The sequence below is a fragment of the Lucilia cuprina genome, chromosome 5 (genome assembly GCF_022045245.1).
Source record: "Lucilia cuprina isolate Lc7/37 chromosome 5, ASM2204524v1, whole genome shotgun sequence".
Taxonomy (NCBI): domain Eukaryota; kingdom Metazoa; phylum Arthropoda; class Insecta; order Diptera; family Calliphoridae; genus Lucilia; species Lucilia cuprina.
In genome coordinates, this window is record NC_060953.1 from 61,242,669 (window position 1) to 61,257,147 (window position 14,479).

At 27.2% G+C, this 14,479-nt stretch overlaps 1 protein-coding gene across 8 annotated transcripts in view; it reads right to left on the reverse strand.

Moving 5' to 3' along the window:
* Positions 1-13,174, reverse strand: part of LOC111675086 (bromodomain-containing protein DDB_G0280777) — a 253,304-nt gene extending 240,130 nt beyond the window's left edge. For 2 of the 8 annotated variants that reach the window (XM_046952661.1, XM_046952657.1), the window contains exon 1: positions 12,774-13,165. The gene's annotated coding sequence lies outside the window, so the exon portion shown is untranslated. Of the gene's footprint in view, positions 1-12,773 lie in introns of all 8 variants that reach the window. The other 6 variants (XM_046952659.1, XM_046952660.1, XM_046952658.1 and 3 more) reach the window with 5 other exon arrangements.
* Between the last annotated feature and the right edge of the window lie 1,305 nt (positions 13,175-14,479).

The window sequence follows — 14,479 nt, forward strand, 5'->3', positions numbered from 1 at the left end:
GAAAATGTATGGCTACGATTTAATTTGTACACGCATTGTACTATTCTATGACCATGAATTCCGATGCAGAGATTTTTTCTATTTTCCTCAGCTGTGTTCAGTTCTATTCTATAAATACATTCATTTCCGTTTCTATATGTCGAATATGTGTGTGTGTATGAGTTGTATGTTTGTCCTTAAGAATTTCCTTGTGGATTTTAAAAATAAAATCTAGAAAAAGGAAATGTTAAGGAAATAACAAAGAAAAGAAAAAAATTAACTACAAAACATAAAGGTAGAAAAACTTATTTAAAAATAGAAAATAGCAACAGCAACAAAACACATTGAAGATGTTTTATTTTCCTATAAGGACCTTAACATTTCTTTTCATTTATTTCTCTGTTGCCGTTTGGTTGCTTAAATCTATTTAAATAAAATTTTATAAACCGAAGAGAAAAAACGAGTATCTGGCCTACAAAAGCGGATGTTGGGTTTCTTATTTCTCTGTACAATTTTTTCTTCTTTTTATTTTTCTTCCTGTGACCTTCTAAGGCTAAAATATATACATTTATTGTATTTTGAAAGGTACCAAGTACCACAACGACCTCTTTTTTTATTTTCATTGCTTTTAAAACTTAGAAGAAGAAATGGATGTGTTGTACGTAAAGTTTATTTATTCTTATGACTTGTTCCCCAAGGCACAGAAACGGATGTAGGCGTGAAAAACACATTCTATATGGTATTTACAGTATTAGCCCCTAAGACGCGGTTATAATCATATACCATACTTATTCATGGCATACAAAACACACAGTCCCAGAAACAATCCAGTTAACGGCCAACTTCTTCTACTTCTAACAACATCAATTTTTACATTATGAAACTTGGCTTTTTCCAGCCTTATTTGGTTTATAATGGACAACGGACAAACAACAACCGAACAAACCAACATAATAAGAAATCTAAGAATATAAATAGCATAAGAAAAAGTCCTTCTTACTTATTTCAATGTATGCGTGTGTATTTTTGTGTTCACAAATGGTACGAGTGTAACCAGTTATTTGGCCGGCAGCTATTCGTTAGTATGCATGAGGATTATGAGATTTTTTCATGGCTATTTTATTATTGTTGCTGCTGCTGTTTTTTTAGTTGTTGTTTTTATTGTAGTTGTTGCTATTACCATCATTGTTGTTATTGTTGTTTTAGACCTATTTTTATGCGTTTAATTGTAATATTTGCAAATAAGTTTAAGAAAATAAAAAAATAAACATTCATATTGGACATTGTTAATGGCAAAAGTCGACTAATTTTGTTCTTTTTTCACGATTGAGATTGAAATAATGAATTAAATATTAATGAAAAAAGGATGAATTGTATAATTGGCTCTGCTTCATTTTATATATACTTCACTATATTGTATTTATAATATGGATCTCGGAGATATTTGGGAAATTTAAGATATTTCTTCCAGCTTACATACAAACGTAAATTGTGAATTCGTCTAAGTTTACAACATTTTTAGGTATTTTAAGTGATTATACATTACACCACCATGGGATAGTATTATGAGTTCTTGGTGATGCTTTTAACGCATCTGTATCAATTGTTGAGTCAAATGAGACATGTCCGTCAAGTTACAGGCCTCAATTTTGATGAAATTTGATTAACTCCACTAATTTCAACATGATTCACCCCTGATACAATTAAATTCCTATGGGTAGACATAGAAACCCAAATAGTTTCATACACTTAGGTACATACAAAGAATAAACATGTTTTGGCATGGTTATTTCAACTATAGTATGTTCATTGTAACGATATATTTGTCCAATTCATAAATGATAAAGCATCGATTGTAAATTTGGACAAATACTGTTATTTTAATTATTTTTGAAAACATTTTAGTTGAACGTTTTCATGTTATTGGCAATTAATAATTTCAGTATGATCCATAGATATAGAATAGTTTTTCCACACAACTATAAAATGATAACAGTGCAAACATATTATATTATTTACAACCATTTAACTTGCAAATAACCATATTTTTTCGTACAACAACAAAATAATACAACACAACTTTTTATGTAAAATTGTTATAGAGAACTTAGATCATTTCACTTAGATCTTGAATCAGAATATGATTATGTATAATATTGTTATGATCAACAGCAAAAATCATATTAAGAAGCATTGCAACTGTTTAATAATAATGTTAGACAAAAATTATAAATGAAATGTTCTTAGGGCAGCATACGTTGGCTCCAATAACATGGTTACTACAACCATGTTTTTTTTGAGGCTTACAATGATTTTTATTGATTGATAACCTCATTACAATAAGCATAATACCCTGACGTAGGGTATTAATGCAATAATAAGAAAAAATCAAATAGAAACAAGTTTCTCATTTAAATACAAAATATCTAAATTACAAAGAAAAAAGAAAAATAGGCGAAAAGTCGTCAACATTATATTCATGTGACGTAACATAGAAAAAGAAAAATTTCCCCATGGTGCTGTAATAATTTAAATAATGTTTTTAAATTTCCAAACACGATTATTTTGGTTTATTTAAAGTTTAAGAATTTGTTGAGTGAGATTATAATAAAAATTGAAAAATCTACAACCTTTTATATAACAAAGTTAAAAACTTTAAGCCCAAATGTAAAAAAAAAACACACACACACAATAGGAAAAAAAAACAAAACAAATGTTTGTTAAATGTTTAAGAAAAATTGGTGTAAATAAATAATCTAATATGTTTGTGTGTATGTGAATGAAGTATCCTAGATAATTCATATCTATGTACTATATCTGTATTTATATGTAAATATACAACTAAAGCACTTAAGTATACTTGGCGGCATTTTAAATGTCTACTAAAGATATGAGTATTAAAAGTCAGATTTTTAGCCTAGAAACGGCAACTGATGCGACCAAGACTTCCCCCAAGCATTTGCATTAAATGTATGGTGGTGGTTAAGCATTTAGTTGTGGTGTATTGCTAAATTATTTAAAATAATCTTTGTAATGTTATTGTTAAGTGAGTTTTGAAAAGTAAATATGAAAATCTCCTTAAGACAAATGTAATTGTTTTTAAAGCTTTTTGTTTTTGTAAATATAATTTTATCTAAAATATAATTTTTGAATTTAAAGCTATGGGTTGACATTTTCAATTACAGAAAATATTACTTGAAACACAATAAATAATTTGATCAGTGAATTACAATAAACTGTTTAAGTTCCTATTTTCAAGTACATATTTAGGTAAATATTTGTAATCGAGAGTGTTTAGAACTTGTCTCCAATGTCACAATGTTAAAATAATAAATACAAATTCTTAGGAATGTTTTTACCTCACTACTTGTCAAGGTAAATTTTTGCTGTTTATGTTAAACAAATTCCCTTGTACTCATAATAGATCAGCATTGCAACTTTAATTTCTTTATAAATATTACATTCAAAGTCATTTTAATATAATCTTTCATAATTCCATAAATATTTCAGCAAAAAAAATAACACACACCATTGAGCCTCATGCTGAATTTTTTTCTGGGAAAATATTTGCACAAATTAATAAATATATTATTTTCCACTACATAATTCCCCAATGAAAATGCTTTAATCTTAAATGAATATAAACATAATGAGCATAATGTTATTTATATAAAAAAACACATTTCAATGTATTTCTTGTACAAATTTCCTTATTATCAAATTAGTAAAGTAATACTCTTATATTTACATAGAAAAGAAAAAAAGAAACTTTTGTTTTTCTACCTTTTTAGCATGTGTACTCATCATCAATTATGGAATTGTAAAATTATTATTTTTTTTTGTTTTTTCCTTCATACCCTTGAAAACATAATCAATAAAGGTGAAAAATGAAATGAAAACAAAAATACATAAATTTAAATAAACAAATATTTAAATCATATTTAAGCCACATCTAATACAGTTTTGTCGTTGTTGTTTTGTTTTAAGAAATCTTAAATAAACCACATTAAAAGATTATTCATGCCAAACAAAGGAGAGCCACAAAAGTCACTTGTCATCATTATCATTAGAATCAGCATAAACATCATCGTCCCCATCAACATCATCTTATGAAATATGAAAATGAAAAATAAAGTACACGATATACAGAAACATTATCATTATGTATGTAATATGATGTATAGACATTCATACATATTTAAGTAGGGAAACTTTTTCCTGTTTACAGTTGTGGTAATAATTAGAGTCATAGAAAATTATGCATATTTTTAAATAATTTAAATTAAAACTTTTCGTAGTTTATTTTTACTTTTAAAACATAGTTAATGTAACTGTGCTCGGAACGAATTATCGATTTCAAATATTATGTGATTACAAGGAGAATGTCATTGCTATATAATCGACGCATTAGAAAATTAAAGAAACATATGTCTAATATTGTGGAAAAATTTTCAACTTTCTATTTCCCGCCATTCGTAATCTGTTTAATGTGACAAGTAAAAATGTTTTAGAAATAAAATACATTTATACCTTACACCACTATACGTTCATGCTGATGTTTGTAACGCACAAATTTTTTCGTCCTACAACTACCTTAAAGTATACCTGTCCGTCCGTCTGTCTGTCTATGGAAACATTATGCCCCTCGATTTTGAAATATTTGTGTCTTTTGAAAATGGTTGATACCGGTCCATTACTGCACCAAGCCCCCATCCTGTCGCACTTCCTGTGTCCAAAAAGTATATATCTTTTCGAAAATTGGCACAAATAAGTTTTATATTAGTATAAATGGCACTGCACATTTTACAAACCCAATTCAAAAAATTCTTAAATAGTGAAAATTGACTTATAACATTGCAATGAAATTCAGCATAACTAAGTATCATATAAAAATATATTGTAATATAAAATAAACAAGTTTTTCACCAATAAATTGCTCAAAAACTACTAATAATAACATATGTATCTAGATAAATGTGAAAAGGCCTTAAAAAATAAATCCTAGCAAATATATTTATGAACGCAACTGCCGTCATGCATTTAAGTACATTTCGTGTGTAACTGAAAATTTTGTTTGAATATTTTTCGAAATGTTAAGAGTCACATGAGAGTGAAAAAAACTTTGTTGGAGTCTTAAATAAAAAAAAAATAACATAAAAAATCAAGTATGAATGAATAGTCGGGAACGAACATATGATGCCCTACAATAAGTAGTAACTATGTTAAAAATATGGATTATTTTTTGTTTTTAATAATTTAGCATTAAATTAGGTTTTTACTTTAATTCTGGAATATTTTTATTTTTGTTGACAACAAAAATTGATTTTCTATAAGAAGGCTTTTATGGGGTCGGACATATCTAAATCGTTAAGAAAGTGATTATGGCCGATTGGTAAACTTTAAGGTGGATGATGCAAACATCAGCACAAAGGCATAATACCATCCCCACTATAGTAGGGTAGGGTATAAATATATTTAAAAAATGTTAATCTCTCTATTACAAGATACAAAATCCTTTAATTCCTATAGTTTTTCATAAAAAAAAGTTTTTTATTTTATTTTGTTAAGGCGGTTGTAAAAAAACTGATAAGCAACTATTATCTTATAAGAAATTTCGAACATTTTTATTTTTAAAACTGTATAACACATTTTTTATTAATTTTTTAAATCATTGAATTTAAATAACACTTTTGCCAATGGTAAGAATCTAAGTAAACTTATGTAAAAGTTAAAATTCAATCTCATCAATCTTATTAACGAAAGGATTAACATGGAAGATGTCCTTCTACTGTTTATTTATGTAAAGGTGAATTTTGCATTTTGTTCTCCATATTGAAATTGTATGTAGGTTTTTACTGCTACCAAAAGAAAAAAAAAATCAAAAGTGTCAAATTTTACAAGAATATGTATTTGAAACATAATCAAATAACTAATGAATTGTTATGTATATTTGCAGAAAATTACATTATAAAACAATAATTGCAATAATGATTTATGTGAACATGTCAATTATTGTTTAAATTAATGGATTTTGTATCAAATTATCACATTATAATAGTTCAATATGACAATATTCGGATGTTGAAATTAAATTTTGCACTTACTTCAAATATCTTTATTATTATAGATAAGAAACATGTAAATCTTTACATTACATAAATTATATAAGTAATGTTACATATATTAGGGTGCCTCAAAGTCAAATTCTTTTTAGAAATATCCCTTATATTAGATTAAGATTTTCAATAGATGGTAGAGAACTGATGCCACAAAAAATATATATTATTTTCTCTTGTATATTAATATACATACATCGATTGAAATCAAATTCCTAAAAAGGCTTTTTCTTGGGACAATCTATTAAACATATGTATATGTGTATTGTTATTGTTAATATCGACCGAAAGTTAATGTATCCGAATAGGCTAGTTAATTCCACAAACGTCTAACTACCTGGTTAGCACCAAGTTGTCTTTAGTTATGGAGGCAGAAGTCACTTTTATGGCCCCATGTACAAAAACTAATATTGCAAAAAATCATATACAAATATTTTTGTATTTATCTTTAAATTATTTTCGACAAACTATTTCTTTGAACATATTTTTTTATAAAAATAGACAATATTTTTTACATAAAGTATTCTTACAATGCGTGTGGTTGTTTGTTTTTCAGCAACTTTAAATTTGATGTGCTTTACTTTTTGTTCTCATAACTCTAGACGATTGAAAAAAAAAACTTGTATGCCCCACTATATTTTATAAATAGCTAAAGTGTATGAAGCATGATCATATCTTTTTCACTTTACGCACAAGCATTTTTTTGTCATCTACATATGTATATGAAGTGACTGGGTGTGTGATACTATATGGAGAGAGAAACAAAAAGTGGGTCGTAAGTTTTAAGCAGAGGTATGATAAACGCTTTCCCCTATGGCAAAAGCTGTGATGCGTTATGATGTTGTAATGTGTAGTTTTTATATCTTACACCACTATAGTGGTGAGGGTATTATGCGTTTGTGCTAATGTTTGTAACAAAAATCTTTCTTCATCGATACAATTGGACCATCTGATTTGGGGTTTTTAACTCATAACTACGAAACGTCTAAAATTGGATAATCTCCATTTAAATCGCCATGAAATTCAACATAATTAACTTTTATATAACATTTTGGAGATCGGCTGGTCTTTGACACTAACTCCCATATAATTATGGCAAAATTCATCATTAAAGTTTCTTTATGAAAAAAATTATAATTTGTAAAAACACTCATGGTTTAGGGTATCATATGGTTGCCCATGTCCGACTATAATTTCCTACTTGTTTTTGCTACAACTAAAATACTAAAATACTTTGTATGTATGCGAAGGTAATCTTAAATGTTCTTTATTATCTTTCGAAATATAAGAAATTTAATCCTATTAATAATAGGACTATCATGAGAGCTCTGGGAAATAATATTTTACTTCCTGTTACGAGTTAGTCAATTTATTACCCAGATGTCCACATGGATGTTTAAATTATTGATGAAAAATTTTAAATTTTTTGCTCTAATAATTTTCAAGATAAACGATTTTTTACGTATTTTATACATGTGTAATGTTTCAAGCCCCCTAATAGGAACACGCCAATTTCCAGATCTTCAGATTTACCTTTGTAAGATTTTCTCTACAACTGTCAGGGATTTAATAGCGGCTTGGATGTCAGTATGTATTTTGATAACCCATGGTGGATAACCGATAGTACCTTAGCCAATTGGATGCCCTTTTTATCCAAAAGCTGGTAAAAGGTTGGCCGCACCGCATATAGACAAGTTATGTGGCGCCCCCTAGCGGCCTTTGAGAAATGTGATCTCAGCAGCACAATTGCTCGATTGCTATGGCTTAATATGGCACCTTATAGAACCACCTATATATAACGGCTTAGCAGATTTCATCTAAGTGCTCTGTTATAAGTTCTTACTGGTCATTCCAAGTTTGGAAACCATGTAAGATGCATTTGTTTTTCATACAATTACTTCTATAGTAGCTCTCAAAACGAAGAGGAGGAAGAAACAATATAACATTTTCTGTGTAATTGAACGCCCGACACCAGGCGATGAAATCGCTATACTTTTATGATCTGTCATCTGCTCAACCTGAACGTATTCTAACATTCTTAAGTGTGATTAATTTAAGCTATTATCTCGACTCCTCTATGGATTCGGTTAAATTTGCATTCTTCACTCCTTCTCTATATCATATTTACTGTCTCTATGGCTATTTTTCAATACAAACCTTTTTCTTTCCTTCTCTTTATTCTTTACAGACTTTACAAAGAGACCCAATAGGACCCAAATACAGATTTACTCCTAGTAGTAAGCAGTCTGCTGAACCTTATGCTATGTATACACGGTTGTTAGATCTTACAACGTTGGCAGTAAAATGTGCAGAAAATGTCTAATAACAAAAGAAAAATTGTAAGTTCAGACGATTGTTAGATATTTTCTGAACATTTTCCTGACAACGTTGTAAGATCTGACAACTGTGTATCACGGCTTTTAGACCTAATGTTCATATGGGTGTGAAAGTTGTGAAGTCCTATCTGTTACAGTTTTTCGAGATATGCTACTTTTAATACATATTTTGTATAAAGGTGTGTTACCATACCGTCCACTTACATTGCAGTTTGTACTAAAAAAGTGTATTTATTATATTTTTAACAAAATTTTTTCACCTTACCTCGAACAAACGTGTAAACACACGCATTATACCCCTCCAGAGATAGTGCTATTATACGGTAGAAGTGTGTAAATTTATCTGTGCGGTAGATGGCTAAACTCTTGCATGATAGTATATGTAATGTTTAGTCGTACGTACGAGGGGTAATGTGTGATATTTTGATATAAATCTGACTTTGTGTCTCTGACAACTTCACATCTTTATTTATCATTTTTTTTTGCAAGTTTTTTATTATTCAGTTTCTTTTCTCAATTTTGCGCTTTTTTTTCTGTGTTAGTATGGTGTTATATTTATTATTATTTCTTTTTCTTAAAAATTTTTTACATAGATCTTTTTTTGCACTTTGTTGCTGTTGTTTTCATCCTCTAAATCGTGTTCATTCATGTTGAAAAGAATTTTCTTTATAAATATTTTGACTGAAAAATGTTATGGTATTGCTATTGTTTATGTTATTTTAGTGAAATGACAACAACACCAACAACAATAAACTTAAGAAAAATAATTTTTCAGGTATTGTTATTGTTGCTCTACCACCTTTTTGTTACAATAATAATAATAAGTGAAGTGATGTACTTACATTCATATGTATGTATATATAAGTATGAAGACGACAAGAGCGAAAGAAGACATTAAAATATCACAGACACATAAACTCGAAAATAAAATAGTAAAGAAATTAGATCAATATCTGTCACATATTAGCGGTACATGGGTAAAAACTATTTTTTGCTAAAATTTTAGAAAAACTGTCGTTTTTGTTATACATTTTATATACAATTTTAATAGAATATATGAAGTTTTAACAATACATTATTTCGTTATTAGGTTTTATATTTCTAGACTAGGTCTAGTAACTAGTTTATTAAAAAAAACACTTTTTATCAAGATTTTCTCTCCGGTGTATCAACTCTTTTATAGCTTTTTACGACGCAAAATTTTTGTCATTGTTTTTACTTTTTTAAGGAACGTTTAAGTAAAGATATGTATGTATGTTTGCACATATGTATATGAAAATATAACGTGTAAACGTTATATGAATTTTCCACACATATAAAAGGATTGTACTTTTTTTTGGCATTTGTTTGTTTCAGTCATTCTTTCTTACGTTTCTTTTAAATTCCTTTACTACATAATACGTGGCTATAAAAAAGAAATTACAAAAGATTTAATGGTTTTACCTTTTTTTAAGGACTTTTGATTGTTGCGTGGCATCATTTGTGTGCGAGTATGTGTGATTTTTTCATTGTAAAAAAGGCTTAAATTTAATTTAGTTCACCATTGTGTAAAGGTTTAAAAGGTACAACAGAAAACACATACACGCCTTTAGAAATTCCCATAAATGTGGCTAAAAAGTATTTATATTAACTAACATAAATATGTATTTGTTCGTACGTATATATGTGCAAGTGTATATTAGTCCTTGGTTGCCAGTATGTAAGGAATTTAACACTATTGTCTTTTTTATATATTGCTAATGACTTGTATTAAGTTTTGGTTAACATATCGTTGAAGATTTCAATATTTATTATAATGGAAAAAATTAATGGTTTTTATGAGGGTGAAAGTTTAGTACAAAAATTTAGACGAAGGAATGTTATAGAAAACCTGAAAATTTAGGGGTGAATAATGCCAAAATTGTTGAAGTCGAACTTTATGAACCATATAATGTTTGAAATGAAAACGGTTAAAAATAAATGTTTAGTTTTTTATTTACAAAAAACCCGTTAAGACATAAATGATAGAAAAGCAATTGAATAAGCTGAAAATTATGCTGTACTTATAAAAATTATTGTAAGGTATTTGCTAGAATTTAATCATTGTTCATTGGAAATTGCTGCCACACTATATTCGAATGAAAATCATAAAAATTCATGTACCTTTTATACAATGAAGGGTTTCGTTAATACTTAAACATTAATATTCCTTAAGTCAAGGATATCTCAAAAAAATGATCTGTCGTTGTTTTTATTCCATCACATAACAATATATAAAATTTAGATAGATTTGAAGTAAATCAAGTTTTAGCAAAATAATTTACATGATTTCCATACAAATTATAAAAATTTTGAATTGTTTTTAATTTATTTGTGTGTCTGTCAAGTATTATTAAACTACAAGATATAGGCTTTAGAGACAAAAACGATTGAAAATGGATAGATTGTAATGCTTCCTCAAAAAGATGAAGTTTGAGCAGCGATAACATCTAATCCTTATGTAGTTATTTCATATATTACTTGGTTTTTATTAATAATTTTAATAGAATTTGTAGGCAGTTGCCTAGACCGTATGTATAATAAGAAATTAGTTACTGGTTTTAACCATGATCGATACTAGAAGTAATTTTAAGAAATATCCCGGCAAAAATTAAACAAAGTATTATACTTTTAGAAGTATAACATTTAGCACCACTTCAAAAGTGGTGCGAAAGTGATACTTTTATGACTTCCAAAGAAGCGAAAAGAATCCGCATAGAGTATAAAAAGTACGATGAAAAATTATATCACTTTTTCCCCAGCGTAAAAAAGTTTCCGCGGCAATGCTCTATTGTTTTATATATTTATTTTAACAAAATTATTTTTTTTTTTAAGTCAAATTTGGTATTTTTTGATACAAAAAAGTGTAACTGTTTGATCCGTAATATTTATACATTAAATAATCAAGGATAGGGGCTGCGGTTAATCCATTTTCCAATTTTTGCATCTAAACTCGTGGAATTTTCTGTTAAAAATGCTTGTAAACTTCTTAGTAAATGGTTTCAGAAAATATATTTGCCGTGGAAAGTTTTGCACCAAAATTACCCAAGAAACTGGTTTTTGTTATAAGAACACCACAAGCTACCACGTTATGACCATCATTGAACCGAAATAAGTAAATATTCGCAGCACTTACAACTTCTTCCAAAATTACTTGCCTACTTACAGGGTAATAGCAAATAAAGTCCTTTTGTTTCCTAAGTATTATCTCTCTATTATCACCGAGAGGCCTGTGTCAATATCAAGTGCTTATACTGTAAGAGTATTCGATTATGACTCTTTCATATATTTACCCTTATCGGCTGATATTGCTCTACATGTTTTTTCTAGAAATTTATGAAAACTTAATGAAAAATTTCGTGTATAATACGAAATATTATTTAATAAAACCCTTTTCTATTTTTACGAAAGTACAACAATCTTTCGTAATATTTTTTTCTTAAATTTTAGCGAAATTAAAAATAATGATATTAATTATACTATAATTAAATAAAACAACGAATAATTATTCACGAATTATTGTCATAAAAAAATTAAAAATTTGTGTGGAGAATAATTTTGAACTAAAATTAAAAAAGGTATTTTAAAATGAACAAAAATGTATGCGTAAATTAATATTTGGTAAATTTTACCATATATATTCAAAATTTACTTTTTTCGATTTATGTAAATTAATTTTTCCAATATTATTTTGCATTTTACTAAAATATTTCGTACAATTTCGTATATATTACGAAAGAATTTTGTGGTGCGAAACAACGAATGATTCGTACAGTGTACGACATTTTTCGTATATATTAGGCATGGATTTTTTTTTTCAGTGTAGGTAATGACTTTGGATTGTAATTACTTACCTAACAATATACTTTTTAATAACTGTTATATATCGCCCGGTTTACATAGTACAATAAGGTCTAACTAATAATGTGTAAAATAAATACTTTATATTTCATTAGTCTTCTGTACTGTATGGCTATTGAACTTGTATTGTTTTTTTCACTAATTTTTCTAATTATTTGTCAGCGTATGTGGTAAGTACTTGCCTCCAGTAACATAACCGTGTTAAAATAATGACTTTAGGTGGTAATTAAAATTTTTTCTGGGTATATTTGAGAATGTAAAAATATTTTGCATATTCTATGCAGTCATAATGTTAATATATAATATGTTTAATATAATTTGGTTAATTTCAACGTAATTAAGCATAAATTTAGATCAAAAATTTTCATAAATTATGTTATATAAAACAGCTATAATTTTATTTTCCCTAAAAATAATTTTTACATAAATATTATCTTTAAATAATAATTATAATCAAACTTACCGTTCGTTTAAATTTAGCTCCACTTAATTTAAAAATTCTGTGCTAAATTCTGTCGAAATTTAAATTTATGTGATATTAAAGTTCATTTTAATTTTTTTTTTTTTAATTATAGTCGTTAATTGTTTTTACAGATAAATTAATATCTATTTAGTTTTTATATAAATTCATTGTTATTATCACTACTTTTCTCGATTAACATAAAGAAACGAATTAAAAATGAAGTAAAAATATAAACAATTTTCGGGAAGCACGACCCCAATTTTTAAAATAACTCAAAAGAATTAGCAACACGTGCCAAAATCGTAAAAGGCCTACGCCCACGGCTTACGACAACGACCCGAGTCGTATGCGCGTAAAAAACCGGCGTTTCTTTACGCGCACTTCGAAATAAACTAAACAAATTTTTGATTTTAAATTATTTTCGTATTTTTCAATTGTACGAAAAATTGCAAGAAAGAGCAAAATATTTTCCAATTTTAAATGTTGAAAAGCAAAGAAAACACACATGTAATTTCGAAATAGTAAATTGTGTTCGGTCACATCAACATAAAATCACATTAATTTTCAAATGTTTTGTTTTTACTGCAAAACAAAATTTATTTTCGTTGAAAAGCAAAAATAAACAATTTCATTTGTGAAATCTTTAAAAATTATTTTATTTAGATTTTTTTCAACGCAAAAATTTTAAAATTCTTCTGTTTCTTTTCTAAGTACTTTATCGATTCTATAAGTACACAAAAGTGTGTTGAGTGGTTATGAAGAATCAATTAAAAATAAAATTACTTAATTGTTTATGAAATGTTTTAATTGGCAAATTAGATTAAGTCAGTAATATATATATGTAGAAACAAAGTTTCATTTTTTTATACAAATTTGAAAATGTCTATTCTTATTTATAGAATTTGAAATATTAACAAATAGTAAGGGCTTAAGTCGGGTTAATCTGTTTTATCTATTAGCCATGATGTTGGAGTACATAGAGACTAAATTTCATTTTAAAGATTTCAGTAGCACTAGATGTAGCATTAACAACTTTTTATATAATTACAAATTATAAAATGTAAAATTTCTATATAATTAATTGTAAAATTTATTGTAAATTTCGATCTTTGTACCCCAAATAATTTTAATTCATAATCTTTATTTTTATGAGTTTAATAAACTCTGTACAAATTCTTAACCCTTTTGGTTACCAAATAAAGTGGCGATGCCTATTATGAATAAGAATATGTTGAGATTATTCAGCTAATGATAATATTTTTGCTAAAAATTAATTATTTTCTATTTCCTTCTTTTATTTGTAATTTATAAATTTGATATTAAATTAAATATTTTTTATTTAATTTTTTTCATAATACTTTTTTATAAATTACCCATCAAATGTGATATCTGCAGAAAATAACTTGGGTGTATAAGTATGTTATAGAATATATGAATATATGTATATAGCGGCAATAATATTATTTCCCAAATTAAATTTTAAATGATGCAGTTTTAAGCAAAAATGATGAAAATTTCTTACAAGAATCTTTGGGGGCGAATGGGTTAAGGAAATGCAAGTGCTGTCAGCCAACAAAATGTGTATCAACAGTTTTTTGTGTGTTTCTAATTTTAGCTAGAAACACATCCAAGTAACACACAAAAATAATTTTTCTCGAATAAAGAGTCTCTCTACAAACTAAAAACAGAAAACACATGTTCATTTT